Source organism: Bufo gargarizans, chromosome 2 (assembly GCF_014858855.1).
Source record: "Bufo gargarizans isolate SCDJY-AF-19 chromosome 2, ASM1485885v1, whole genome shotgun sequence".
Lineage (NCBI taxonomy): Eukaryota > Metazoa > Chordata > Amphibia > Anura > Bufonidae > Bufo > Bufo gargarizans.
The window spans coordinates 271,187,854-271,215,428 of NC_058081.1; positions in this window are offsets into that span (position 1 = coordinate 271,187,854).

Here is a 27,575-nt window from a genome sequence, read left to right on the forward strand (position 1 = left end):
CGCTATTATAGTATATCTGATTGGAAATTTGCTTTTATATTGTCTGTAAAATAAAAATACAAATAAAAAAAAAAAAAAAAAAGTTTCAAGTAAAAAAAGAAAAAAGCGTCTTTTTCTCAAAATAAAGTAAAAAATATTTTAAAAAATTGGGAAAATAAGAAAAGTAGACATATTAGGTATGGCCTCGTCTGTATCGACCGCCTCTATAAAAATATCACATGACCTAACCCCTTAGATGAACACCCCTCAGATGAAAAATAAAATAAAAACTTACCTTACATCACTAAAAGTGCAACACCAAGCGATCAAAAAGGCGTATGCCCCCCAGAATAGTACCAATTTAACTGTCTCCTCACCCTGCAAAAAATTAGCCCCTACCTAAGATAATCGTCCAAAAAAAAAAAAATATGGCTCTCAGCTCTCAGACATGATTTTTTTTTTGTATCAAAAATGTTTTTATTGTGTGAAAGGTAAAAAAATAGAAAAATTTGAAATATTAGGTGTCTCAGTGTCCGTAACAACCTGCTCTATAAAAATATCACATGACCTAACCCCTCAGGTGAACACCGTGAAAAAAGATGAAATAAAAAAGCCATTTTCTGTCAGCTTAAATCACAAAAGGTGTAATGCCAAGCGACCAAAAAGTCATATGCACCCCATACGCATACCAATCATCCCTCAAAAAATGAGACACTACCAGGATAATCGGCCAAAAAGTCAAAAAAAACTACAGCTCTCAGAATGCAGAGACACTAAAACATGATTTTTCTTTGTTTCAAAAATGCTGTTATTGTGTAAAACTTAAGTAAATTAAAAAGTATACATATTATGTCAGTAAGAACCTACTGTATAAAAATATGACATGACCTAATCCCTCAGGTGAACACTGAAAAAAAAGTGTGTCAAAAAAGCCATTTTTTGTCCGCTTACGTCACAAAAAATGTAATACCAAGCGATCAAAAAGTCATATGCACCCTAAAATAGTACCAATCAAACTGTCATCTTACACCGAAAAAATTTTCCCCCGACATAATGGCTATGTCTTTTAGAATATGGAGACACTAAAAAATTATTATTTTTTAAATGATTTATTATGTAAAACTGAAACAAACAACAACAAAAAAGTTGTCATATTTGGTATTGTCACGTCCATAACAACCTTCTCTATAAAAATACCACATGATCTAACCTGTCATATGAACATTGTAAATAACAAAAATAAAAACTGTGCCAAAACAGCTATTTTTTGTTACCTTGCAAAAAGTGTAATATAGAGCAACCAAAAATCATATGTACCCTAAAATAGTACAAAAAAAGCAACCTTACCCCATAGTTTCAAAAATGGGTAACTTTTTGGAGTTTCTACTCTAGGGGTGCATCAGGGGGTCTTCCAATGTGACATGGCAACTTAAAATTATCCCAGTGAAATCTGCTCTCCAAAAACCATATGGCGTTCATTTCCTTCTGTGCCCTACCATGTGCCCATTGTTAATCATCTTTCTATTTTGCTACGTGTGCATATGCTGTATTTCTTTAAATAAAAAGAGATTTGTTAAAAAAACAAAAACAAAGGGGGTGTTTCTGTAAACTATAGAATCAGGCCAATAAATATTGAGATTTGTTTGCCTGTTAACCCTTGCTTTGTTACTGGAAAAAAATGGATTAAAATGCAAAATCTGCCAAAAAGTAAAATTCTGAAATCTCATCTACATTTTCCTTTAATTCTTGTGGAACACCTAAAGGGTTGCCAAAGTTTGTCAAATCAGTTTTGAATATCTTAAAGGGGTGTATTTTCCAAAATGTGGTCCCTTTTTGGAGATTTTACTCTAGGGGTGCATCAGGGGGTCTTCAAATGTGACATGGCAACTTAAAATTATTCCAGTGAAATCTGCCTTCCTAAATCATATAGTGCCCTGCCATGTGCCCGTACATCAATTTACGACTACATATGAGGTTTCTGTAAACTACAGAATCAGGGCAATAAATATTGAGTTTTGTTTGGCTGTTAACCCTTGCTTTGTTAGCGGGAAAAAATTGGTTAAAATGGAAAATCAGCCCAAAAAGTGAAATTCCTAAATTTCATCTACATTTTATTTTAATTCTTATAAAACACCTAAATGGTTAACAAAGTTTGTAAAATCAGTTTTGAATACCTTGAGGGGTGTAGTTTCTAAAATGGGGTCATTTATGGGTGGTTTCAAATTTGTAAGACTCACAAAGTGACTTCAGACCGGAACTGCTCCTTAAAAAGTGGGTTTTGGACATTTTCTGAAAAATTTCGAGATTTGCTTCTAAACTTCTAAGCCTTCTATCATCCCCAAAAAATAAAATGGCATTCACAAAATGATCCAAACATGAAGTAGACATATGGGAAATGTAAAGTAATTACTATTTTAGGAGGTATTACTTTCTCCAATATGTTCGTGATTGCGCTAATCAGCACTAATGATGTGAATATTTTGACCCAATACGTGAAACTTCACATTCTAGCATGTCTGCATGTATGTATGGACAGCAGCACCTATCACACTACCTAACACACTGCACTGCAACAGCTACAATGTATCAGGATATAACCTACACTGACTATCTCCCACTAACTATCTGTATTATATATATAAGCTATCTAACTATCTAATGTAGTGTGGAAAGCACAGAGCTCAGCAATGACACTGCTATCTCTCTAAGAACTTTAAAAAAACCTGTAGAAAATGGCTGCTGGGGAGGTTCTTATATGGTAACGGGTAAGCAACTTTCGTATTGGTTGCTAGGAATGCTGCTAAGCTCAGACAAAGACATTGCAGCCTTCTCATTGGCCCACAAGCAAGAAGGGAGGTTACTGATGGTAAAAAAAAATCTAGAATATTTAAAATTACAAATATTTATCACTATATTCTAAATATTTGCGAATTCTCAAAGTGCTGATATTCGCGATTAATATTTGTGATTCGAATATTCGTGACCAACACTAGTTATAACCACATAAAGTGACACATGTTAGATTTGCAAAAAATGGCCTGGCCCTTAAGGTGAAAATGGCAGGGTCCTGAAGGGGTTAAAGGGAACCTGTCATCAACTTTATGCTGACCTCACTGAAGGCAGTATGCAGTAGTGACAGAAATGCTGATTTCAGGAGTGTGCCACTCAAGAGCTAAAAGTAAGTGGTTGCTGAGAACCAGCATCATAATCATTGCAGCACAGGCCTTGAAAAGAGTCAAATCTTCCTGAGAAGAGTCAGTTATTCATAATCTCCTGCTCTCCTGTCCATCTGCTGATGATTGGCAGTTCTCTCCTAGACAGAAAGGAAGAAAACTAGGTAGAAGACTGTCAATCAGCAGCAGGTGGGTGTCATGGAACCATGAACCAGACGTACAACAAGAGATAAGTGGAAAATAAGAAGGTTTTATTGAAGAGTAAGCCGTAGCAAAGTCCGAACGGATGGCTAAACTGAAGCAGGGTCTTGCGGAGACAGAGGTCAGGAACCAGAAGGGTAGTCAGACGAAGCCAGGAACAGGAACCAACGGGGTAGTCAGACGAAGCCGGAATCAGGAACCAACGGGGTAGTCAGACGAAGCCGGAATCAGGAACCAACGGGGTAGTCAGACGAGGCCAGGATCAGGAACCAGAAGCAGCAGCAGTCTTGGAAGCATGTGAACACAGGAGGACCAAGCAAGGAACTGAAGCCACAGACCTCCTATATATGAGATAGGCATCCAGCTCCTCCCAGTGGGAAGGAGGAGCCGCAGGGTGGGAGGCTACAAGAAAACCCAGAAACCAAGATGGCCGCCAGCACATGTCAAACGAAGGGAACAGCAAGGAGGTAAGACCATGACAGTACCTCCCCCTCAAGGGCCCCTCCTCCGCGGAGTAAGGAACGGTTTCTGAGGGAAGCGTGCGTGGAAGGCTCGGAGCAAGACAGGAGCATGGACATCTGCGGAGGGAACCCAGGAACGCTCCTCTGGACCATAACCACGCCAATGGACCAAAAACTGCACCCGGCCGCGGACCAGGCGTGAGTCCAGGATATTGCTCACCTCATACTCCTCACGATTGCCCACTTGGACCGGACGAGGCCGAGGAATCGAGGAAGTGAAACGATTACACACCAGTGGCTTCAACAGGGAGACATGAAACACGTTGGAGATCCGCATGCCAGGAGGAAGCGCAAGGGCATAGGCTACCGGGTTTACCCTGCGAAGCACTCGGAAGGGACCAACAAAGCGAGGCGCCAGCTTGGGAGTGGGCACTCGAAGGTTGAGGTTGCGGGTGGACAACCATACGCGGTCTCCGACCTGGTAGGAAGGAGCGGGCGCTCGTCTGCGATCAGCCTGGAGTTTCTGGCGCTGCGCAGAGACCTCAAGGGACCTCTGGATCTGTACCCAAGAAGCACGTAGGACGGAAAGGTGATCCTCCACAGCCGGAATATCCTGGGGAGAGAATACCTCCGGTAACACGGCAGGTTGGAACCCATAATTGGCCATGAAGGGAGACGTCCCAGAGGAAGAGTTCACCGCCGTGTTCCTGGCAAACTCAGCCCAAGGCAGGAGGTCAACCCAATTGTCTTGGTGATCGGAGACATAGCAACGAAGGAATTGCTCCAAGGCCTGATTGGATCGTTCTGCGGCCCCATTGGACTGAGGGTGGTAGGCCGAGGAGAAAGAGAGATGAATCCCCAACTGGGAGCAAAAGGCGCGCCAGAACCTGGACACAAACTGACTCCCCCGATCCGACACAATCTCCTTGGGCAAACCGTGCAACCGGAAGACCTCCCTGGCAAAAATCGAGGCCAACTCTTGTGCAGAGGGTAACTTCTTGAGAGGAACACAGTGGCACATTTTGGAAAACCGATCCACAATCATGAGAATGACCGTATGGCCTCGGGATGCAGGGAGGTCCACAATGAAATCCATCCCCAGGTGTGACCATGGACGCTCCCCGGTGGCTATGGGTTGCAAAAGGCCCAACGGAAGGTGCCGAGGGGACTTACTCTGGGCACAAACGGAGCATGCCGCTACATATGCGGCGATGTCGGAACGTAGAGAAGGCCACCAGAACAGACGTGAAACCGCCCAGGACAGCTGATTCTTTCCAGGGTGCCCCGCGGCCTTGGAGTTATGGTAGGTTCGCAACAACCGAGTGCGCAACTCCTCAGGCACAAAACATCTGCCGTTGGGTCTCCCAGAGGGAGCACCAGATTGAGCCGCCAAAATCTGCTCACCCAGAGGAGAAGTCAGGCTGGTGCGAATAGCGGCCAGGATCTGATTCGGGGGTATGACCGTAGTCGGAATCGACTCCTCCCCGGACAGCTCGGAGTACTGCCGTGATAAGGCATCCGCTCTGATGTTCTTGGAGCCGGGTAGGTAGGAGACCACGTAATTAAAACGTGACAAGAACAGAGCCCATCTGGCCTGACGTGGTGTCAATCTCTTGGCCTCAGAGAGGTAGGTCAGATTCTTGTGGTCCGTCAGGATGAGAACCGGAACCACCGAGCCCTCGAGCAAGTGCCTCCATTCTTTAAGGGCCTGCACGATGGCCAATAACTCCCTGTCACCAATCTGATAGTTGCACTCCGCGGAAGACAGTTTCCGGGAGTAAAACCCACAAGGAAGCAGGGGACCCTCTGGTGTTCTACGCTGAGACAGGAGGGCGCCTACTCCCGTCTCAGACGCGTCCACCTCGAGGACAAAAGGCAACCCAGGGTTGGGATGCGACAGAATCGGAGCCGACACAAAGGCGGACTTTAGAGCCTCAAAAGCTCGGATGGCCTCGAGCGGCCAGACCTGAGGATTACTGCCCTTCCTGGTCAGATCCGTGAGAGGCTTGGCTAGCATGGAAAAGTCCCTGATGAACTTCCGATAATAATTGGCGAAGCCCAAAAAGCGCTGCAGGGCACGAAGCCCACTGGGCTGGGGCCACTGTAAGACAGCCGAAACCTTCTCAGGATCCATGGAGAACCCCTCAGCGGAAATGATGTAACCTAAGAAGGTTACCTGGGATCGGTGAAATTTGCATTTCTCAAGCTTACCGAACAGCTTGTTCTCTCGTAAGCGTTGCAACACTCGTCTGACATCCAGAATGTGGGCCTCCATGGATGCAGAATATACCAAGATGTCATCCAAATAGACCACCACACACTGCTGCAACAGGTCACGGAAAACATTGTTGATGAATTCCTGGAAGACTGCGGGCGCATTGCACAACCCAAAGGGCATAACCAAGGATTCATAATGACCGGTCCTGGTGTTAAACGCGGTCTTCCACTCATCGCCCGCCTTGATCCTTACCAGGTTATATGCCGCCCTCAGGTCGAGTTTGGTAAAGACCGTGGCCCCTTTGAGGCGATCGAACAGCTCGGAAATCAAGGGTATCGGGTAAGCGTTCTTGATCGTGATGCGATTGAGACCCCTGTAATCGATGCAAGGCCTCAACTCGCCGCCCTTCTTTTTCACAAAGAAAAATCCAGCCCCTGCCGGGGACGAGGATTTGCGAATGTGTCCGCGTGAAAGCGCCTCCCTCACGTACTCCTCCATGGCCTCATTCTCCGCTACCGACAGTGGATAGACTTTGCCACGAGGAGGAACGGCACCGGATTGTAACTCTATGGCACAATCGTATGGGCGGTGCGGAGGTAGGGCAACCGCGCGCACCTTATCGAATACATCCCGGTACTCTTCGTATTCAGGAGGCAACAGAGAGTCCGAGGAAGTACACAGCAACTTGACAGGCCCATGGATGCAACTAGCCCCACACTGCGGTGACCACGAGAGGATCTCGACCGATCTCCAATCGAAAGTCGGATTATGCTTCTGGAGCCAGGGGTACCCCAAGACCACCGAGTAGTGTGGAGACGAAATAACCTGGAGACAGACCGACTCTCTGTGAACGGCACCAATGGCCATCCCCACTGGAAGGGTCTCATGAGTCACGTGTGGCGGCAGAAGGGGTCTGCCGTCTATCGCCTCAAGAGCCAGTGGGGAACCTCGAGGCTGCAGAGGAATGGAATTGGCGGCAACGAACACTCTATCAATGAACAAACCACCAGCACCAGAGTCCACCAACGCCTGGGTCGTCACCGAGCCCCCGACCCAGGAGAGGACAACCGTGATCAGTGGTTTGTCAACACGGGAAACCGGGGACGAGGAGACTCCACCCAAGATCTGCCCCCGACAGGACCTCAGGTGCGAGCGTTCTCCCGGACGGTTCGGACATGCCAACCGAAAATGCCCACCGAGACCACAGTACATGCATCGGCCCTCGCGTCTCCGGAGTACCCTCTCCCCCTCAGACAGGCGAGCAAACCCCCGCTGCATGGGTTCACCCCCAGACAAGTCATCCCCAGGAGGCGTGGGAGGAGAGGGAGGCACGGGTGGGACAGCAAACGTAGGCGCCAATCTGTTAGGAGACCTCCGCAGGCTCTCCTTAAAGGAAGGTCTCTCCCTGAGTCTGGTGTCAATCAAAATCAGGAAAGAAATAAGAGACTCGAGCTCCACTGGTAGGTCCTTAGCTGCAACCTCATCCTTCAAGGCATCCGAGAGACCATGAGAGAAAGCAGCGACCAGAGCCTCATTATTCCAGCCCACCTCTGCTGCCAGGGTACGAAACTCAATGGCGTATTCAGCTACGGATCGTGAACCCTGTCTGATGGACATAAGGAGCTTCGCAGCAGAGGCAGCACGAGCCGGCACATCGAATACCTTCCGAAGAGAAGCAACAAAACCGGAAAACTCGGCAACCACCGGATTGTTGTTCTCCCATAAAGGGCTGGCCCAGGCCAAGGCCTTGTCCGAGAGCAGCGAGATCAAGAAGCCCACCCTTGATCTCTCAGTAGGAAAGGCATGTGGCAGCAACTCGAAGTAAATGCCCACCTGGTTAAGGAAACCTCGGCACTGAGTTGGCTCTCCCCCAAAGCGCTGTGGAAGGGGGGCAGAACCGGTCATACCCTGAAACACCACAGGCGCAGCAACAGGTGTCAGGGTAGACTCTGGTGCAACAACCGGAGCGGCAGTGGGAGCGGGCCCAGGAGCGACAACCGACCCATCGGCAACGGAAGCTAAATGAGCCGTGCGTTCAAGCAGGGTTTGCAACGCCACAGCGAACCGACCCAACAGGTGATCCTGCTGATCAAGTCTGGCAACCAGCGTAGGTAGCGAGGGTGGCCCTGTACCGTCAGAATTCATGGCTTGGTCCTAATGTCATGGAACCATGAACCAGACGTACAACAAGAGATAAGTGGAAAATAAGAAGGTTTTATTGAAGAGTAAGCCGTAGCAAAGTCCGAACGGATGGCTAAACCGAAGCAGGGTCTTGCGGAGACAGAGGTCAGGAACCAGAAGGGTAGTCAGACGAAGCCAGGAACAGGAACCAACGGGGTAGTCAGACGAAGCCGGAATCAGGAACCAACGGGGTAGTCAGACGAAGCCGGAATCAGGAACCAACGGGGTAGTCAGACGAGGCCAGGATCAGGAACCAGAAGCAGCAGCAGTCTTGGAAGCATGTGAACACAGGAGGACCAAGCAAGGAACTGAAGCCACAGACCTCCTATATATATGAGCTAGGCATCCAGCTCCTCCCAGTGGGAAGGAGGAGCCGCAGGGTGGGAGGCTACAAGAAAACCCAGAAACCAAGATGGCCGCCAGCACATGTCAAACGAAGGGAACAGCAAGGAGGTAAGACCATGACAGTGGGCAGGAAGAGCAGGAATTCATAAATAACCATGACTCTTCTCAGGTGACTGTGACTCTTTTCCAGGCCTAGCCTGTAACGATTGTGATATTGGTTCTCCGCAACCACTTACTTTTAATTTATAAATGACAGACCGCTGAAATCAACTCACCTGTCTTTACTTTATGCTGCCGTTAGTATGAACAGGTTCCCTTTAATAATTAAGAAAGCTTTCTATGCATCTTGCTTACTCTTCTAGGACATGGAGACTATGGAGGATGATTTGGAAGATGTAAAGCCAGCAAAGATGAGTATTATCATCATTAAGAACTGCCCCCCCTAAGGGGTGCAGACTGGATGCTATTGGTTGTCACACTGTCATTGGAATAATAAAGGCTTCCATTTTATTGGTATTGAATAACATATCTTAGATTACGGCTGATGTAGGAATAAGTAAATGTAGGAATTAATAAATATAACTGACTCAGAATAAGTCTCCCTGCACTCTCCCTACCCTCTCCCTCTTCAATATTCTTCTATTCTGCTTTGAATGATTCACTTCACTCAACACTACGTAGAGGCCAATGGTTCTCCCACTTGTACTACCTGTCTAGACTTATATCTTTCATAAGGAGACAGCTCAAGGCAATAGGAGCAATGCAGTGATAAGCTAAATCCTCTATAAAGTTGACAGAACCGTTTGCTTCCATCAACAAAACTATTGCTGGACAGCTGATCAGTTGAAAACCAATTATACATTACTGTATTTGACCACAAATATAGCAATGTTAACTACGGTATTTGTACATCATTATGCCTCTCTCCATTTGGCTAAATATACGTGGACTTTAACTCATCCTACTATATTTATTTCTGTTCACCTCTGTGCGCCTATTTTTTATAAATATACACTAGCATATATGTGGATTTGTAGAACATGTATGCACACATATATAATGGGTTTAAATCATAACAAATAATTCAATCATAAGGCCTTCCTAGAATAATGCATTTATTTATACATCTGTTCATAGAGCATTTCTTCTTTGAAACACTGACAATTGGCAGCTCAGCATGCTATGCTTCATAGTGCTCAATTTCTTCAAAGGGCATCACTATTTTTGGAATAATCTTTTACACAAAAACTATTGTGAAATAATTGATTCAAATGCGTATATATAATACCAGCCAAGTTACAGTAACACAATCCAATCCCCTCTCCCTCCTTATTGAGCATTGAGGCTAAACTTGAATAGCTGACAATGTCATTTGGCATACATAATGTTTCAGTAATAAACAATGTAAATAAATATAGTAGCACAAATTAATGCGGCATTTTTTAAACATAATAATAGAAGCCTATGTATAGTCTCAAAGAATGTGTTTTGGGCTCATTACCTCCTCATATCCATGTGGCCTCCGCATGAGTGGTTATTTAACACAGGCATCTGGTATTGCTAACCCTTGGGAGTAACCAATAAATGATTTTACAGCTACATTTTAATCTCCACTGCTGCTTTGACAAATTCAGTACAACTATTAAATAGCTGAAATACTGAAGTTTTGAAAAGGTGTTAAGAAAAGACATGTCAAAGAATTGTAACTCATTAAGTTAATTATTCAGGACATGATGTTTGGTGCAAAATATTGCCTTATCTATGACTACATTACTTTATTAAGAACTTGAAAATGCAATAGATTCTCTGTTACCATAAAATTCTTCATGTCATGGAGAGGTTGATTAAGCACAGAAATATAAAATTTTGTTAATTATTTTTTATTGATACGTTCGATAACTAAAGAATCCAAGACCAGTATTAAAGTGCCCCTTTGATATTCAGCAGGGCAAAGTACTTTAAAAAGCAATCAAAATCTATTATAGTTTGGCTACTTTTGGGGACCAATGAAGCAGAGAATTAACCTCCAACTAATTTCCAAAGTCGTTTACCAGATGGCAGCTGAACACATTTACTTACATGGTTTGAAAGTTATTGAGCACTTGAAATACAAGAGAGCTGCAGGGCGGTTGCACGTCTTTTCAGAGTGGCTATGTTTTACAGTACTTCTTGGTTATATTTATACACTAATGAGTGCAATTTCAGTGTCGACTCTGTTCATATAACTGTGTTATTAATAAAAACAAAAAATATATAAACATTGATAAAATAGATGTAGAATAAACAGGTGCAGATTAAGGGCTGTTTAGAAAAAATGCCTCCCCCTTACCCCTAAGAAAATTAGAGGAGTGCTATATAAGATTTGTGAAGCTATATGTAGGGATGAGCGAACTCGAACTGTATAGTTCGGGTTCGTACCGAATTTTGGGGTGTCCGTGACACGGACCCGAACCCGGACATTTTCGTAAAAGTCCGGGTTCGGGTTCGGTGTTCGTCGCTTTCTTCGCGCTTTTGTGACGCTTTCTTGGCGCTTTTTGAAAGGCTGCAAAGCAGCCAATCAACAAGCGTCATACTACTTGCCCCAAGAGGCCATCACAGCCATGCCTACTATTGGCATGGCTGTGATTGGCCAGAGCACCATGTGACCCAGCCTCTATTTAAGCTGGAGTCACATAGCGCCGCCCGTCACTCTGCTCTGATTAGCGTAGGGAGAGGTTGCGGCTGCGACAGTAGGGCGAGATTAGGCAGATTAACTCCTCCAAAGGACTTGATTAACTGATCGATCTGCAGCTGTGGATCATTGAGCTGCTGATCCTCAATTGCTCACAGTTTTTAGGCTGCACAGACCGTTTGTCAGTCTCATTTTTCTGGGGTGATCGGCGGCCATTTTGTGTCTTGTGGTGCGCCAGCACAAGCTGCGACCAAGTGCATTTAACCCTCAATGGTGTGGTTGTTTTTTGGCTAAAGCCTACATCAGGGTGAAGCTGTGACACCAAGTGCATTTAACCAGCAATAGTCTGTTCATTTTTTGGCCATATACAAAATCAGGGGCAAGCTGCGCCTGTCACCAAGTGCATTTAACCCTCAATGGTGTGGTTGTTTTTTGGCTAAAGCCTACATCAGGGTGAAGCTGTCACACCAAGTGCATTTAACCAGCAATAGTCTGTTCATTTTTTGGCCATATACAAAATCAGGGGCAAGCTGCGCCTGTCACCAAGTGCATTTAACCCTCAATGGTGTGGTTGTTTTTTGGCTAAAGCCTACATCAGGGTGAAGCTGTCACACCAAGTGCATTTAACCAGCAATAGTCTGTTCATTTTTTGGCCATATACAAAATCAGGGGCAAGCTGCGCCTGTCACCAAGTGCATTTAACCCTCAATGGTGTGGTTGTTTTTTGGCTAAAGCCTACATCAGGGTGAAGCTGTCACACCAAGTGCATTTAACCAGCAATAGTCTGTTCATTTTTTGGCCATATCCCAGTCTAATTCTGTCACTAAATCCATACCGGTCACCCAGCGCCTAAATACTAGGCCTCAAATTTATATCCAGCTAAATCTGTCCCTAGTGCTGTAGCTGGGCGAGTTATTTAGTGTCCGTTCAAGCACATTTCTTGTTCTGGGTTGAAATACAATTCCCAATTTAGCAATTTCATAATTTAGTGGTTCCTGCTATATCAGAGCTCTTTGAAATCTATCCCAAAAAGGGTATATAATATTGAAGGTGCACATAGGGTCATTCAGAGTAACTTCACACACACCCGCTACTGTGTATTTCCAAGTCTAATTCTGTCACTAAATCCATACCGGTGACCCAGCGCCTAAATACTAGGCCTCAAATTTAATTCCCTCTAAATCTCTCGTTACCCACCGCTGTACTGTTGTTGCTGGGCAAGATATTTAGTGTCCGTCAAAGCACATTTTTTGTTCTGGGTTGAAGTACAATTCCCAATTTAGCAATTTCATAATTTAGTGGTTTCTGCTATATCAGAGCTATTTGAAATCTATCCCTAAAAGGGTATATAATATTGAAGGTGCACATAGGGTCATTCAGAATAACTTCACACACACCCGCTACTGTGTATTTCCAAGTCTAATTCTGTCACTAAACCCATACCTGTCACCCAGCGCCTAAATACTAGGCCTCAAATTTAAATCCCTCTAAATCTCTCGTTACCGTTGTCCTGTTGTAGCTGGGAAAGTTATTTAGTGCCCGTCAAAGCACATTTTTTGTTCTGGGTTGAAGTACAATTCCCAATTTAGCAATTTCATAATTTAGTGGTTCCTGCTATATCAGAGCTATTTGAAATCTATCCCAAAAAGGGAATATAATATTGAAGGTGCACATAGGGTCATTCAGAATAACTTCACACACACCCGCTACTGTGTATTTCCAAGTCTAATTCTGTCACTAAATCCATACCGGTGACCCAGCGCCTAAATACTAGGCCTCAAATTTAATTCCCTCTAAATCTCTCGTTACCCACCGGTGTACTGTTGTTGCTGGGCAAGATATTTAGTGTCCGTCAAAGCACATTTTTTGTTCTGGGTTGAAGTACAATTCCCAATTTAGCAATTTCATAATTTAGTGGTTTCTGCTATATCAGAGCTATTTGAAATCTATCCCAAAAAGGGTATATAATATTGAAGGTGCACATAGGGTCATTCAGAATAACTTCACACACACCCGCTACTGTGTATTTCCAAGTCTAATTCTGTCACTAAACCCATACCTGTCACCCAGCGCCTAAATACTAGGCCTCAAATTTAAATCCCTCTAAATCTCTCGTTACCGTTGTCCTGTTGTAGCTGGGAAAGTTATTTAGTGCCCGTCAAAGCACATTTTTTGTTCTGGGTTGAAGTACAATTCCCAATTTAGCAATTTCATAATTTAGTGGTTCCTGCTATATCAGAGCTATTTGAAATCTATCCCAAAAAGGGTATATAATATTGAAGGTGCACATAGGGTCATTCAGAATAACTTCACACACACCCGCTACTGTGTATTTCCAAGTCTAATTCTGTCACTAAATCCATACCGGTGACCCAGCGCCTAAATACTAGGCCTCAAATTTAATTCCCTCTAAATCTCTCGTTACCCACCGCTGTACTGTTGTTGCTGGGCAAGATATTTAGTGTCCGTCAAAGCACATTTTTTGTTCTGGGTTGAAGTACAATTCCCAATTTAGCAATTTCATAATTTAGTGGTTTCTGCTATATCAGAGCTATTTGAAATCTATCCCTAAAAGGGTATATAATATTGAAGGTGCACATAGGGTCATTCAGAATAACTTCACACACACCCGCTACTGTGTATTTCCAAGTCTAATTCTGTCACTAAACCCATACCTGTCACCCAGCGCCTAAATACTAGGCCTCAAATTTATATCCAGCTAAATCTGTCCCTAGTGCTGTAGCTGGGCGAGTTATTTAGTGTCCGTTCAAGCACATTTCTTGTTCTGGGTTGAAATACAATTCCCAATTTAGCAATTTCATAATTTAGTGGTTCCTGCTATATCAGAGCTCTTTGAAATCTATCCCAAAAAGGGTATATAATATTGAAGGTGCACATAGGGTCATTCAGAGTAACTTCACACACACCCGCTACTGTGTATTTCCAAGTCTAATTCTGTCACTAAATCCATACCGGTGACCCAGCGCCTAAATACTAGGCCTCAAATTTAATTCCCTCTAAATCTCTCGTTACCCACCGCTGTACTGTTGTTGCTGGGCAAGATATTTAGTGTCCGTCAAAGCACATTTTTTGTTCTGGGTTGAAGTACAATTCCCAATTTAGCAATTTCATAATTTAGTGGTTTCTGCTATATCAGAGCTATTTGAAATCTATCCCTAAAAGGGTATATAATATTGAAGGTGCACATAGGGTCATTCAGAATAACTTCACACACACCCGCTACTGTGTATTTCCAAGTCTAATTCTGTCACTAAATCCATACCGGTGACCCAGCGCCTAAATACTAGGCCTCAAATTTAATTCCCTCTAAATCTCTCGTTACCCACCGTTGTACTGTTGTTGCTGGGCAAGATATTTAGTGTCCGTCAAAGCACATTTTTTGTTCTGGGTTGAAGTACAATTCCCAATTTAGCAATTTCATAATTTAGTGGTTTCTGCTATATCAGAGCTATTTGAAATCTATCCCTAAAAGGGTATATAATATTCAAGGTGCACATTGGGTCATTCAGAATAACTTCACACACACACGCTTCTGTGCATTTCCAAGTCTAATTCTGTCACTAAATCCATACCGGTCACCCAGCGCCTAAATACTAGGCCTCAAATTTATATCCCGCTGAATTTGAATACAATACATTGGGCCAAATAATATATTTGTTGTTGTGGTGAACCATAACAATGAGAAAAACATCTAGTAAGGGACGCGGACGTGGACATGGTCGTGGTGGTGTTAGTGGACCCTCTGGTGCTGGGAGAGGACGTGGCCGTTCTGCCACATCCACACGTCCTAGTGTACCAACTACTTCAGGTCCCAGTAGCCGCCAGAATTTACAGCGATATATGGTGGGGCCCAATGCCGTTCTAAGGATGGTAAGGCCTGAGCAGGTACAGGCATTAGTCAATTGGGTGGCCGACAGTGGATCCAGCACGTTCACATTATCTCCCACCCAGTCTTCTGCAGAAAGCGCACAGATGGCGCCTGAAAACCAACCCCATCAGTCTGTCACATCACCCCCATGCATACCAGGGAAACTGTCTCAGCCTCAAGTTATGCAGCAGTCTCTTATGCTGTTTGAAGACTCCGCTGGCAGGGTTTCCCAAGGGCATCCACCTAGCCCTTCCCCAGCGGTGAAAGACATAGAATGCACTGACGCACAACCACTTATGTTTCCTGATGATGAGGACATGGGAATACCACCTCAGCATGTCTCTGATGATGACGAAACACAGGTGCCAACTGCTGCGTCTTTCTGCAGTGTGCAGACTGAACAGGAGGTCAGGGATCAAGACTGGGTGGAAGACGATGCAGGGGACGATGAGGTCCTAGACCCCACATGGAATGAAGGTCGTGCCACTGACTTTCACAGTTCGGAGGAAGAGGCAGTGGTGAGACCGAGCCAACAGCGTAGCAAAAGAGGGAGCAGTGGGCAAAAGCAGAACACCCGCCGCCAAGAGACTCCGCCTGCTACTGACCGCCGCCATCTGGGACCGAGCACCCCAAAGGCAGCTTCAAGGAGTTCCCTGGCATGGCACTTCTTCAAACAATGTGCTGACGACAAGACCCGAGTGGTTTGCACGCTGTGCCATCAGAGCCTGAAGCGAGGCATTAACGTTCTGAACCTGAGCACAACCTGCATGACCAGGCACCTGCATGCAAAGCATGAACTGCAGTGGAGTAAACACCTTAAAACCAAGGAAGTCACTCAGGCTCCCCCTGCTACCTCTTCTGCTGCTGCCGCCTCGGCCTATTCTGCTGCTGCCGCCTCGGCCTCTTCCTCCGCCTCTGGAGGAACGTTGGCACCTGCCGCCCAGCAAACAGGGGATGTACCACCAACACCACCACCACCACCTCCGTCACCAAGCGTCTCAACCATGTCACACGCCAGCGTTCAGCTCTCCATCTCACAAACATTTGATAGAAAGCGTAAATTCCCACCTAGCCACCCTCGATCCCTGGCCCTGAATGCCAGCATTTCTAAACTACTGGCCTATGAAATGCTGTCATTTAGGCTGGTGGACACAGACAGCTTCAAACAGCTCATGTCGCTTGCTGTCCCACAGTATGTTGTTCCCAGCCGGCACTACTTCTCCAAGAGAGCCGTGCCTTCCCTGCACAACCAAGTATCCGATAAAATCAAGTGTGCACTGCGCAACGCCATCTGTAGCAAGGTCCACCTAACCACAGATACGTGGACCAGTAAGCACGGCCAGGGACGCTATATCTCCCTAACTGCACACTGGGTAAATGTAGTGGCAGCTGGGCCCCAGGCGGAGAGCTGTTTGGCGCACGTCCTTCCGCCGCCAAGGATCGCAGGGCAACATTCTTTGCCTCCTGTTGCCACCTCCTCCTTCTCGGCTTCCTCCTCCTCTTCTTCCACCTGCTCATCCAGTCAGCCACACACCTTCACCACCAACTTCAGCACAGCCCGGGGTAAACGTCAGCAGGCCATTCTGAAACTCATATGTTTGGGGGACAGGCCCCACACCGCACAGGAGTTGTGGCGGGGTATAGAACAACAGACCGACGAGTGGTTGCTGCCGGTGAGCCTCAAGCCCGGCCTGGTGGTGTGTGATAATGGGCGAAATCTCGTTGCAGCTCTGGGACTAGCCAATTTGACGCACATCCCTTGCTTGGCGCATGTGCTGAATTTGGTGGTGCAGAAGTTCATTCACAACTACCCCGACATGTCAGAGCTGCTGCATAAAGTGCGGGCCGTCTGTTCGCGCTTCCGGCGTTCACATCCTGCTGCTGCTCGCCTGTCTGCGCTACAGCGTAACTTCGGCCTTCCCGCTCACCGCCTCATATGCGACGTGCCCACCAGGTGGAACTCCACCTTGCACATGCTGGACAGACTGTGCGAGCAGCAGCAGGCCATAGTGGAGTTTCAGCTGCAGCACGCACGGGTCAGTCGCACTACAGAACAGCACCACTTCACCACCAATGACTGGGCCTCCATGCGAGACCTGTGTGCCCTGTTGCGCTGTTTCGAGTACTCCACCAACATGGCCAGTGGCGATGACACCGTTATCAGCGTTACAATACCACTTCTATGTCTCCTTGAGAAAACACTTAGGGCGATGATGGAACAGGAGGTGGCCCAGGAGGAGGAGGAGGAGGATGAGGAAGAGGGGTCATTTTTAGCACTTTCAGGCCAGTCTCTTCGAAGTGACTCAGAGGGAGGTTTTTTGCAACAGCAGAGGCCAGGTACAAATGTGGCCAGCCAGGGCCCACTACTGGAGGACGAGGAGGACGAGGATGAGGAGGAGGTGGAGGAGGATGAGGATGAAGCATGGTCACAGCGGGGTGGCACCCAACGCAGCTCGGGTCCATCACTGGTGCGTGGCTGGGGGGAAAGGCAGGACGATGACGATACGCCTCCCACAGAGGACAGCTTGTCCTTACCCCTGGGCAGCCTGGCACACATGAGCGACTACATGCTGCAGTGCCTGCGCAACGACAGCAGAGTTGCCCACATTTTAACCTGTGCGGACTACTGGGTTGCCACCCTGCTGGATCCACGCTACAAAGACAATGTGCCCACCTTACTTCCTGCACTGGAGCGTGATAGGAAGATGCGCGAGTACAAGCGCACGTTGGTAGACGCGCTACTGAGAGCATTCCCAAATGTCACAGGGGAACAAGTGGAAGCCCAAGGCCAAGGCAGAGGAGGAGCAAGAGGTCGCCAAGGCAGCTGTGTCACGGCCAGCTCCTCTGAGGGCAGGGTTAGCATGGCAGAGATGTGGAAAACTTTTGTCAACACGCCACAGCTAACTGCACCACCACCTGATACGCAACGTGTTAGCAGGAGGCAACATTTTACTAACATGGTGGAACAGTACGTGTGCACACCCCTCCACGTACTGACTGATGGTTCGGCCCCATTCAACTTCTGGGTCTCTAAATTGTCCACGTGGCCAGAGCTAGCCTTTTATGCCTTGGAGGTGCTGGCCTGCCCGGCAGCCAGCGTTTTGTCTGAACGTGTATTCAGCACGGCAGGGGGCGTCATTACAGACAAACGCAGCCGCCTGTCTACAGCCAATGTGGACAAGCTGACGTTCATAAAAATGAACCAGGCATGGATCCCACAGGACCTGTCCGTCCCTTGTCCAGATTAGACATTAACTACCTCCCCATAACCATATATTATTGGACTCCAGGGCACTTCCTCATTCAATCCTATTTTTATTTTCATTTTACCATTATATTGCGATGCTACCCAAAGTTGAATGAACCTCTCCTCTGCCTGTGTGCTAGGCCTAAATATATGCCAATGGACTGTTGCAGTGGTGGCTGACATGAAGCCTGATTCTCTGCTATGACATGCAGACTAATTCTCTGCTGACATGAAGCCAGATTGTCTGTTACGGGACCTCTCTCCTCTGCCTGGGTGCTGGGCCTAAATTTATGACAATGGACTGTTGCAGTGGTGGCTGACGTGAAGCCTGATTCTCTGCTATGACATGCAGACTGATTCTCTGCTGTCATGAAGCCAGATTGTCTGTTACGGGACCTTTCTCCTCTACCTGGGTTCTGGGCCTAAATTTATGAAAATTGACTCTTACAGTGGTGGGTGACGTGAAGCCTGATTCTCTGCTATGATATGAAGACTGATTCTCTGCTGACATGAAGCCAGATTGTCTGTTACGGGACCTTTCTCCTCTGCCTGGGTTCTGGGCCTAAATTTATGAAAATTGACTCTTACAGTGGTGGGTGACGTGAAGCCTGATTCTCTGCTATGATATGAAGACTGATTCTCTGCTGACATGAAGCCAGATTGTCTGTTACGGGACCTTTCTCCTCTGCCTGGGTTCTGGGCCTAAATTTATGAAAATTGACTCTTACAGTGGTGGGTGACGTGAAGCCTGATTCTCTGCTATGATATGAAGACTGATTCTCTGCTGACATGAAGCCAGATTGTCTGTTACGGGACCTCTCTCCTCTGCCTGGGTGCTGGGCCTAAATTTATGACAATGGACTGTTGCAGTGGTGGCTGACGTGAAGCCTGATTCTCTGCTATGACATGCAGACTGATTCTCTGCTGTCATGAAGCCAGATTGTCTGTTACGGGACCTTTCTCCTCTACCTGGGTTCTGGGCCTAAATTTATGAAAATTGACTCTTACAGTGGTGGGTGACGTGAAGCCTGATTCTCTGCTATGATATGAAGACTGATTCTCTGCTGACATGAAGCCAGATTGTCTGTTACGGGACCTTTCTCCTCTGCCTGGGTTCTGGGCCTAAATTTATGAAAATTGACTCTTACAGTGGTGGGTGACGTGAAGCCTGATTCTCTGCTATGATATGAAGACTGATTCTCTGCTGACATGAAGCCAGATTGTCTGTTACGGGACCTTTCTCCTCTGCCTGGGTTCTGGGCCTAAATTTATGAAAATTGACTCTTACAGTGGTGGGTGACGTGAAGCCTGATTCTCTGCTATGATATGAAGACTGATTCTCTGCTGACATGAAGCCAGATTGTCTGTTACGGGACCTCTCTCCTCTGCCTGGGTGCTGGGCCTAAATTTATGACAATGGACTGTTGCAGTGGTGGCTGACGTGAAGCCTGATTCTCTGCTATGACATGCAGACTGATTCTCTGCTGTCATGAAGCCAGATTGTCTGTTACGGGACCTTTCTCCTCTACCTGGGTTCTGGGCCTAAATTTATGAAAATTGACTCTTACAGTGGTGGGTGACGTGAAGCCTGATTCTCTGCTATGATATGAAGACTGATTCTCTGCTGACATGAAGCCAGATTGTCTGTTACGGGACCTTTCTCCTCTGCCTGGGTTCTGGGCCTAAATTTATGAAAATTGACTCTTACAGTGGTGGGTGACGTGAAGCCTGATTCTCTGCTATGATATGAAGACTGATTCTCTGCTGACATGAAGCCAGATTGTCTGTTACGGGACCTTTCTCCTCTGCCTGGGTTCTGGGCCTAAATTTATGAAAATTGACTCTTACAGTGGTGGGTGACGTGAAGCCTGATTCTCTGCTATGATATGAAGACTGATTCTCTGCTGACATGAAGCCAGATTGTCTGTTACGGGACCTTTCTCCTCTGCCTGGGTTCTGGGCCTAAATTTATGAAAATTGACTCTTACAGTGGTGGGTGACGTGAAGCCTGATTCTCTGCTATGATATGAAGACTGATTCTCTGCTGACATGAAGCCAGATTGTCTGTTACGGGACCTTTCTCCTCTGCCTGGGTTCTGGGCCTAAATTTATGAAAATTGACTCTTACAGTGGTGGGTGACGTGAAGCCTGATTCTCTGCTATGATATGAAGACTGATTCTCTGCTGACATGAAGCCAGATTGTCTGTTACGGGACCTTTCTCCTCTGCCTGGGTTCTGGGCCTAAATTTATGAAAATTGACTCTTACAGTGGTGGGTGACGTGAAGCCTGATTCTCTGCTATGATATGAAGACTGATTCTCTGCTGACATGAAGCCAGATTGTCTGTTACGGGACCTCTCTCCTCTGCCTGGGTGCTGGGCCTAAATATATGCCAATGGACTGTTGCAGTGGTGGCTGACGTGAAGCCTCATTCTCTGCTATGACATGCAGACTAATTCTCTGCTGACATGAAGACAGATTCTCTGTTACGGGACCTCTCTCCTCTGCCTGGGTGCCGGGGCCTAAATATCTGAGAATGGACTGTTCCAGTGGTGGCTGACGTGAAGCCTCATTCTCTGCTATGACATGCAGACTAATTCTCTGCTGACATGAAGACAGATTCTCTGTTACGGGACCTCCCTCCTCTGCCTGGGTGCTGGGCCTAAATATATGCCAATGGACTGTTGCAGTGGTGGCTGACGTGAAGCCTCATTCTCTGCTATGACATGCAGACTAATTCTCTGCTGACATGAAGACAGATTCTCTGTTACGGGACCTCCCTCCTCTGCCTGGGTGCTGGGCCTAAATATATGCCAATGGACTGTTGCAGTGGTGGCTGACGTGAAGCCTCATTCTCTGCTATGACATGCAGACTGATTCTCTGCTGACATGAAGCCAGATTCTCTGTTACGGGACCTCCTCTGCCTGTGTGTGTGCTGGGCCTAAATATATGCCAATGGACTGTTGCAGTGGTGGCTGACGTGAAGCCTCATTCTCTGCTATGACATGCAGACTGATTCTCTGCTGACATGAAGCCAGATTCTCTGTTACGGGACCTCTCTCCTCTGCCTGTGTGTGTGCTGGGCCTAAATATATGCCAATGGACTGTTGCAGTGGTGGCTGACGTGAAGCCTCATTCTCTGCTATGACATGCAGACTAATTCTCTGCTGACATGAAGACAGATTCTCTGTTACGGGACCTCCCTCCTCTGCCTGGGTGCTGGGCCTAAATATATGCCAATGGACTGTTGCAGTGGTGGCTGACGTGAAGCCTCATTCTCTGCTATGACATGCAGACTGATTCTCTGCTGACATGAAGCCAGATTCTCTGTTACGGGACCTCTCTCCTCTGCCTGTGTGTGTGCTGGGCCTAAATATATGCCAATGGACTGTTGCAGTGGTGGCTGACGTGAAGCCTCATTCTCTGCTATGACATGCAGACTGATTCTCTGCTGACATGAAGCCAGATTCTCTGTTACGGGACCTCTCTCCTCTGCCTGTGTGTGTGCTGGGCCTAAATATATGCCAATGGACTGTTGCAGTGGTGGCTGACGTGAAGCCTCATTCTCTGCTATGACATGCAGACTAATTCTCTGCTGACATGAAGACAGATTCTCTGTTACGGGACCTCCCTCCTCTGCCTGGGTGCTGGGCCTAAATATATGCCAATGGACTGTTGCAGTGGTGGCTGACGTGAAGCCTCATTCTCTGCTATGACATGCAGACTAATTCTCTGCTGACATGAAGACAGATTCTCTGTTACGGGACCTCTCTCCTCTGCCTGGGTGCCGGGGCCTAAATATCTGAGAATGGACTGTTCCAGTGGTGGGTGACGGGAAGCCAGATTCTCTGCTATGGAACCTCTCTCCAATTGATTTTGGTTAATTTTTATTTATTTAATTTTTATTTTAATTCATTTCCCTATCCACATTTGTTTGCAGGGGATTTACCTACATGTTGCTGCCTTTTGCAGCCCTCTAGCTCTTTCCTGGGCTGTTTTACAGCCTTTTTAGTGCCGAAAAGTTCGGGTCCCCATTGACTTCAATGGGGTTCGGGTTCGGGACGAAGTTCGGATCGGGTTCGGATCCCGAACCCGAACATTTCCGGGATGTTCGGCCGAACTTCTCGAACCCGAACATCCAGGTGTTCGCTCAACTCTAGCTATATGATCATCCATACATACATATGCCTAAAAAATTGGTATATAACAACATCTAGTCTCCTAGAACTCAGATTTTGCTCTCTCCTCCCCTTCCCCCTTCTTTTTAACCTAACGTAATGACAGCAATAGTATATTGCAGTGTAATGTCACTTACACTAAGCCTGATCAGACCTACAGTACATGGCAAGCCAGGAGGCTTTTGTAAAGCCTCATGTTGCCATAGTAACCATTGGGGCGCTGCCTCCCTACATCTGGTGATGCCTCATCCATCGGGATGCTGCCACATCAGAGCAGAGGCCTGATGGGAGAGGGAGAGATTTCCCTCCCTCTGGTAACACCTTCCATACAGGGATCTCTAAAGACCAATGCATGGAAGAGGTTAAACAGCCAACATGTCAGCCGTTGCATTTGACACTCACTGCTCAGTGCATCCCGAAAATTATTGGATGAGCATCCTGAAAGTGAATTGGGGGATTAGTGACATAAAGGGGGCTTCAATGCTTCCATAGGGGCACATAGAGGACTCACACAACAGTGTAGCTCCTTTCTCCTCATCACTCACTGACAGAACGAAAAGATCGGAGCTGCTCTTTTATATTCAGGCCTGCTGCCCAGCAGGCTCATGCTGTGTTTGGTCAGTCAGATATGTCCAATCACAGTAATCGCAGAGCAGGCACTGCTCTGATCAGTCCCCTGTGGGGTCCCTCAGCTGTCCGCGACACTCGTTTTCATGTCAGTGTCACAGCATGCATAAAGGAGGTGACACTTGTAGTTCATGACATACTGTGTCTGTCACGATGTGGGAACTGGCACCCAATCATGACGTACACAGTAAGCCATGGGTCATTAAGGGGTTAAATGAAAGGCATATCATGTGGCCATACCCCATAAAGGCCTGGGTATAGCTAATTTATGCAATTCATGACCAATGAATTCAGGACAAATCAAATTTCTTGCCGAACTTCGGCTGAGTTGCTGAATCAAATTTTTCAATTTCATTTTTCAATCCTCTATAGTCACCAGGTTAAAATATCTTGCCAAGTCTTGTGATTTTGGTGCTGTAGCAGAGGAAATAATCAAAAATCAGGTTATTGAGAAATGCACCTCTCCGCATCTCAGAAGGAAACTACTGAGAGAACCTAATCTGACACTTGTCAGTTTCCAGGGGAATGCAAGAACCATTAAGCTGTCTGAGTTACAGTACAGGCTTTTGCATTGTCCTGAAACATACTGCTTAATGTTGTGATTGTGTTTTATGTAAACTGTACTTGTAGATTTGTTCTCATAAAGTTGTATAGGGAGTGGGAGATTCTAACAGGCCTCATAAGGCCAACTCCGCCCGGTCTACCCACACAAAATGCCGCCCAGCACGTCCCTCCAGCCCGCCCATCTCCTCTGGAATGCAATCCTCCCTCTGAGCCAGCGGACTAATTCTCGCGCCTGCGCCGTGTGCGTCTGTATTCGGCGCAGGCGCAGTGAATGTCTGACCGCTCCCTGCACAGACATCTCCACTGCGCCTGCGCCGATTACGTCAGAGTGCTCCGAGGAACAGATGGCGCAGGCGCAGTGGAGATGCCGGCGCGGGGAGCGTTCAGACAGTCACTGCGTCTGCGCCAAATACAGACACGCGCGGCGCAGGCGTGAGAATTCGTCCGCTGGCTCAGAGGGAGGATCGCATACCAGAGGAGATGGGCGGGTTGGAGGGACTCGCTGGGCGGCATTTTGTGTGAGTAGACCGAGCCTCTAGGTGCTGAAAAGATGCCCCATAGCACCTTTAGGCAAACAGCTGCACACAAAGGTATTATAATAGCATTGTTTGGTAGAGCAGACACTAGCGGATCGCTAGTGTCTGATAGCTAATTATGTCAAAACGAGGTGATAGAAACCCTTTAACTTCCTATATACAGTTTACAGACGTCTAGCCTAACCTAACTAGACTCACTGTACTGTTTGTAATTAACATAGCAGGATAACCAAAAGGTCAGGGCTCGCTACCTTTGACCTGGTGTGCTATGGGAACTATCTCTAGCAAGCGATAACAGGGAGAAGAGGTTTGCCCCAAGATTCCAATGAAGCACTTGGTAGAGATAGAGCATGGGAAGTGGGCAATTAATAATGCTGCAGCTATATTTAAGAAGCAGGTATGCCAAAAGCTGGTTGCCTAGATGCCCAACATTGGAAGAAGTTTATGGTTGAGGAAAAGGAATGGATTCAAAAACATGGGTATGAAAGACAGGTAAAAGCATGGTTGACTACTTCAACCAATCATGATCCCCAATATAATACAAAAGATGATGATGACGAGGTCATGTGTGTTAGGGCTTTGGTCAACCCTCCAGACCCTGTCCAGAGGAGAGTTGGATTCGGTTGTGATGCCTCCCCAGTAGTTGTATCAGCCCCATTATCACCTCCAGCCTCTGCTCCTACACCTTTGCCATTATTTGACACACCTATGAGTCAGCAGAGTAGCATATACCCACCTTTACCAGAATCAGAAAGCACATTATCCAGTCTGAGTACAGAATATACTGATATGACTAGGCTGGAACAGACAAATATCAGACCACTTCCGCCATATGTTACTACCTCACAGATGACACAAATAACACCTCTGTTTAGGGAGGCAGGTGAACAAGGATGGAGATGTGGGCAGTGTCAAATGTGTAATTGTGAATGGAGGAGAAGATCTGGAATGTGTAATACCTCTTGAAGTGAGTTTGCCCATGCATGTTGGATATTGTGATAGGTCACCAAGTTTCCAGAATCTATTAATAAGCCCTCCACAGACAGTCAGCTTCAGACACAAATAGACCACCCGCTATGACGTTAAGATCTGCAGCCTGGATTTGTGGGTGTAATGACGCTCATCAGTATAATGAATCCAGGTGTTTGAAATGTGGAGCAGTAAATCCTAAGCTCCCACTAGCTGCCCCTGATATGGGAATGTATCCTGTAATGACCCAGACCACCAGAACTTGTAATGAACAAGGTCAGCCAGAGAGAGTGTCTCAGCAGGTTGAATAGTATAAACCCTGGAGTCAGGGGGAGCAACTTGTGATGATAGAAAAACTCCCTGATCCCTATAAGGATGCAACTGGATTTTATAAGGGAATACAACGTATACAACAAACATATGACGCCATATGGACAGATCTTACTGCCCTTGTGGGTGCAGCTGTAAGTATGCCTCTAGTGGAAAAGATAAGGAAGGTAGCAGAGGGAGCAGGTGTAGAACCAGTGCCTAATGAAGCAGATGCTAGATTAAAAAAAAAATATGGAGAGATGTTCTTAAAGAGACTAAAAGTAGTCACTAAGGAATTGAATATCAAGTTAGGAACAGGCTTGCCGGAAGCTTTCCAGGCAAATGAGACTGCTGATAAATATCATGCGCAAATCACCAGCATATTCAAAGATCGGGATTTTGATGTAAGCGATCCAGATAGTAGAGATGCTTGAATACTCAGAACGTATTTCATAAATGGGTTAAGAGAAGATTTAAGAACAGAATTAATGAAAGTTAGGCCTGAATGTAGGCATACGTCACTAGATAAGTCTCTAGTAGTGATTCGGAGCATAGAAGAGCAATTGTTAAAGAGGATAAAAAAGCAAGTTGCAAAGCAGCCAATTCCTGTGTTCATTGCAGCATATGCTGATCAGCTGCAAAAAGGAGGGGGAAGGGGAGTCAGTGGACAGATGAGGAGAGGGAATGAAAGAGAGAATACATATGATCAGTAAAAAGGGACAGACAATAAACACAGAAGAGTATAGAAGGAAGGGATTGTGTTTTGGCTGCGGAGACCGGGGGCACATGAAAAAAAGACTGTCCCTCTAGGAGACAGAGATCTCAGGGCAATCCACATGGCCCACAGGCGAATTTAACAAGTACTCAGATTCAGCTGGCTTCAGTAGACCAGCAAGGGTATGATGACTAGGAATCAGGCAGCCCCAAGCCTATCGAATCAGCGACTGTAGTAAATGTGTTACCTCTCCCAGGCTCAAAAGCAATTGTTAAATTGACACTACCTGTGGTAAGGATGTTGACATGTGTAGTTGACACGGGGCAAGCAGAACAATTATTAAAGCTAATGAAGTTTCACCAGAATATTTAGGCCTTGGTCAGGTGATGGGAATGGGATTGACAGGAGAACCGTGTGAATTGAAACAGACTAGGCCATTACAAGTATGAATTAATGACACAACTGACATATGCATACAATTGCTAGTATCTGAAAGTTGCCCTGTGAATTTGCTTGTGGCAGATGTGTTACACGCTATCAATGCAATTGATAGGTTTGGGAAGAAGGGGGTATCGGTAACAGGGCCCCTCATGGAACCCATTTTGACTGCATTAACTGCATTAATAAGCCCACTACATGAAGGTGTCTTGCAGGTGAAAGATCCTATACAAAACAAAGAAGTGGAGAATATGCTTGCAAGGGTACCAACTGGGTTGTGGGTAAAAAGTAAAACTGACGTTGGCCTGCTTTGGGTGGCGTCAGTAAAAATCAAGTTAAATATAGTATCCCTTGAGCCAAGACCAAACTGCTGCAATAGCAGTGCAAGTGGGAGAGTATCTCAAGGTGGGGGTTATAAGGGAATGCCGATCCCCTTATAATACTCCTCTTTACCCAATAAAGAAAAAGCCTGAAACAGGAAAGCCTCAGGCATATAGAATGATACATGATCTCAGAGAAATTAATAAATTAATGATCATTGACACTCCTATTGTACCTAATCCCCATACAATGCTTAACCAAATCCCTGCTAACTCTGAGTACTTCACAGTAATTGACTTAGTAAATGCATTTTTTTCTGTCACAGTGGAGGAAGAGAGTCAATTACCTTTATGTTTCTCCTTCAATGGGAAACAATATTGCTGGACTAGAATACCACAGGGGGTGCAACATCACCCTCTGAATTTTCTGAAACAATGGCAAGAGTGCTTTTTTCTTGGCACCCAGTGAATGATGACACTTTATTGCTTCAATACGTTGATGACTTACTTCTCTGTACTGTGAGTAAGAGAGTTTGTCTCGAGGAAACACTT